This window comes from Silurus meridionalis, chromosome 2 (genome assembly GCF_014805685.1).
Source record: "Silurus meridionalis isolate SWU-2019-XX chromosome 2, ASM1480568v1, whole genome shotgun sequence".
In the NCBI taxonomy this organism is placed as follows: domain Eukaryota; kingdom Metazoa; phylum Chordata; class Actinopteri; order Siluriformes; family Siluridae; genus Silurus; species Silurus meridionalis.
Window position 1 is genome coordinate 9,892,642 of NC_060885.1, and position 4,527 is coordinate 9,897,168.

The window sequence follows — 4,527 nt, forward strand, 5'->3', positions numbered from 1 at the left end:
TTACATACCAATGGAATATTGTCACTGGTTAATTTTCATTTTCATTTTTTTATTTTACAAATGAAGCATAGAAAATAAACAGAGAACACAAAAAAAATCATTTTTTTATAAATGGATAAAATAGTAAATAATGGTTTATATTTAAATTAGCTAAAACAAAAACTAATCTTCATTGTCTGGGATGTTTCCTGAAGTTTAACACATGCTCTGAAGTGTACTGTTGCATTCTGTAACATCATGAGACCACTCATTCAGAAGGTCTTCGATTTTAGTCCAAAAAGACAAGAGTGAAAAGGGGCATACTGCAGTTGACAGAACACAGCCATCAGTTTTGAATATCTGTAAAAGCACAAAATATTTTTTAGAATCACTGGCCTCAGATATATTTCCTTTTTCTCTTTAGCAAAAGAGGTTTTACCTGTAAGTTGTCCACTAAGCCTTTGGTTTCTTCTTTCAAGTACTTGATCTGTTGGATTTCAGGAGTCATTTTAAGGTCACATGTCTGGTAGTTAGTCAGCCTCTGTAAAAGTGCACACTATGCAAAACAGAGCGAAACACAGAGAAGAGTATAATTTAGTATTTTAGGCATGTAGGCAGAACATTTTTTTTTATATTATTGTCAAAGCAGATTTTTTTTATTTATTTATTTATTTTGTGTGTGTTTTATATGCTGTACCTGTTCTGATTTACTAATGGGCTTGATCTCTCTTTGCTTTGTCAGGTTTACTGGCTGTGAAGAGAAATCGCCGTGTTACATGCATGCATGCAACAATTTACTATAATTATCACAGTCATTTGTACAAAAAAGTTTTTTTTCATTGTAGTGCAGTATGTAAGACACTTACTGTCCCTGTAGTTGCCCGTTTAATAGTCTGCAACAAATTGATAATTTTTTCAATTTGCCTTTCTGTGTTTTGGCAAAATTGAACTGGCATCGATGACGCAGACCACACCAACAGCAGCAGGAGAACACTACACACTGTGAAATGCACTGTAACAGAAAAATGATTTAATGATAACACAACATAAAAACATATTACATATTAATATTATTTCACAAATCAATTAGACCCAACAATTATACTTCAAACATACGAACAAACTTACTTATGTCAGCGTAGTTTTTTGTGATGAAATCTGATGGAGGTTCAGAATGATGGTCTTTTCAACTCAGGTTCTTCTGATCCTCCTTATCCTCCATCCCATTTATAAGGAGGGGAAACCACTCCACTAGTACCCTATGTTCTAAGGAACTCTTTCATAACTATCCCACACTCTGCAAGTTGATTGGATATCACTGAAATCTAATACTACCATTTACCAAGTGATTATGACTCAACTTCAGCATCCAAAACACACCCTTCAAATACCTTCCTACTCCACAGAATTTTGAGGAGAATTTACAGGTACAGCAATTTACAGGTTGATGTGAACAAAACCCATTAATTATTTATTAATAATTTTTTTTTTTTTTTTCTTTTCCTCTTTCCTCTTTTTCCTTTTCCTCTTCTTCTTTTCTCCTGATTATTTATCACTATTAAGCAAATTATTATTAGTACTGTAATAGTATTTGTAGTAGTAGTATAGTAGTATTTTATCAGTATTATAAATATTAGTATTACATTTATTTTATTATATTATAAAATTTTTACATTTTGCCAGTTCTTTTAAAGTTAAGTTTTGCCACTGAATTTGGTGTTCTTTGAGGGAATTATATGTCTGCTTTTTATGCCATAAAAAGCCCAGGTGTTTTTTTGTGTGTCTATGACTGACTGTTCACATGAAATACTATACGTGTACATTATTTTTACATGTAGCTTTTTTAAATTTATGAACATTGCTCACATGATGCAACGTGTGCTTGGGTCCACATGTGCAATTTTAGATCAGTTTCATGTTGAAATGTGCCAATGTGTGATCAAGTATTACTCACCTCATGTGAAAAGTGCATGGTCACGTATGTGGGCTTTCTCAGACTAGTCAGAAAGGAAGGACAAAAAGCAGCACAATTTTTCCGGGAAACATTTGGGAATGTATCATACATTCTTTTGTTCATGCTGCAAGAGCCCACAGAGTATCAGGAACGAAGTATGAAATTATAAAACTCTATTATGAATTTTACGGCACTTTCTCTTAAAGAAAAAAAAACCATTTACTTTGGTAGTGTTCTTAATAATATTGTCAAAAGAATTAAAAAATTTTCTGTTCATTATATTGGTTAGAATTTAAAAAATCTTTCTGTTCATTATATTGGTTAGTTTTGATGTATTGTTTTAAATTGCAAACTTTTGCTTTAATTACCTTCCCAGAATTCTTAGGGAAAGCGGTTTGGGGTCTTTGTCCTATCTTACAAGGCAAACCTCTTTCTAATAATAGCGACTTACAACCTATAATTATATAATTTTATAGGTATATAATATAATTTTATAAATATTATATAATTTTCTATATAATTTTTATAAGAAATATATTGAGAATCATATTAACAAGGATAATATTCACCACATATCGTAAATATTTACAGTTAAGTTTACAAGTTTAAGAATGAACGTTTTTATAATAAAAATTGCAGCATTTTATGCAGCTTCTGAAAGGCAATGTTTTAATATAAAGTAAGATTTTGAAGCAAAATTATAACAATTTACACCAACCATCCTGTTCCAAATTGTACAGTCCTGCCTCATGTATCGTGTTTGCCTTCCTGAGAATCACCGGACGTTTGGACCTTTTGTGATAGTCGTGTACGAGTACTTCAGTTGTCTTATTCCTAAGTGAGAACAGATGAACCTCAACATCATAAATCCACTTCTGCAAAAGGGCGCAACAATGCAGGTGCAATATAGGATGAAATACCAAATAATGTGTAGTTCCTAGTGAATTTTTCTGAAGAAGATTGAGAAGTTTAACTGCATAAATCTTTGTTTGATCATTGGTTTAACAATAACTAAGAATTAGTCTTATATAGATGTGAAAATGTTAATGTAAATTCAGCTTATATTGTGTCTTGAGAACTATATGTAAACATATGTTGTGTTAAATAGTCCATTCAGGGCAGTAACACAAAAAACAAGACAAAAAATATAAATTATAAGCCTTCATATCTTTTAAATTATTGACATTTAAACAAGGTCTGTGTAAACTTGTGATCTCAACCATACATAAATATAATTCTACTGATAGCAACAACAACAACAACAACAAGAACAACAATAAAAATAAATAAATATTAATAATAGTAATGATAATAATAATAATAATAATAATAATAATAATAATAATAATAATAATAAATACGAATATAACAATGAAAAAGAAAGAAAAAAGAAAAAAGAAAGAAAGAAAGAAAGAAAGAAAGAAAGAAAGAAAGAAAGAAACAAACAAACAAAGAAACAAACAAAGAAACAAACAAACAATCAAAGACACTAAAAAGTAAAGGCAACACTGGAACCTTGTACATGTTATGGTTAAACTAAGTGTGGGTTCAGGAAAGTATCACTTTTTGGCTCTCTATTGTTCCCACTAGACACTGATTAATGAAGCATTACTTTCAAGTCTGCATGAAATTCAAAGTGAAAGTAGACTGTGTTTGCACAGATGTGGCATGTCAGAAAGGATTAGTGGTACTTTTACATGTGTGAGATGTTCTTCAGAAAAACAGGTTTTTATTGGCTCTGCGGACTTTATTTGTAGTCTAAATGTTTTGCATTTATAAACAATGACATTCTAAAATAAGTATTTTTTTTCCCATGGTATTGAGTTTAGACAACACATTAAAACTATTGACCTCTGGAGTGGACTTGACCTGGTGAGCCACCTGGTTGGTACTATCATAAATTTCGACCCAGGCATGGACTGGACTTGGGCGGTCTGCTTGTTGGCCTAGTGGGCCTGTTGGGTAGTGGGTGTCTGCTATGTCAAAGACATTAGTGAGCTTTGCAAGTGAGGTTGCAATGTTGACCTCAGGTGGATGTCTTATAAATGATATATTTTATAATTTTTTTATATATTATATTTTATTTATAATAATTTGTCAGTAAGTTGTTTGTAGAGGAATGTCTAATTGGCATATTAAGAGCTGACTCTTTTGAATAATTTCCAATCTTTGTGTAATTCCTGAATATACAATAAAACGTAAATTTCAATATAAGGCTCTGGATAAGTGATCAAGTAACACTGATTTATAAATAATGCGATAGTATCTCTTGCATGTCAACTCATATTCTTATTTGTTTTTTCTATATGGCTGAATATCATCACAGACTTCTGACACCAGGTTCTGCATTTTTTTTGTCTTAGGATAGACTTTACTTTGACCACTCCACTGACCAGAATAAAAAGCTAACTATATATCATTTAAAGTGCTTACATTCTTAAGATCAATTTGTGTTACATTGTCGATAATGAAATACTTATGCATTGGGCAGCACCAAGACTAAAATACACATGGTTGTTTAATATCCAAAATGATATTTTAGCTGCATCATGATGTGAGAAATCTCTAATGTATATGGAATTACATTTTTAAAT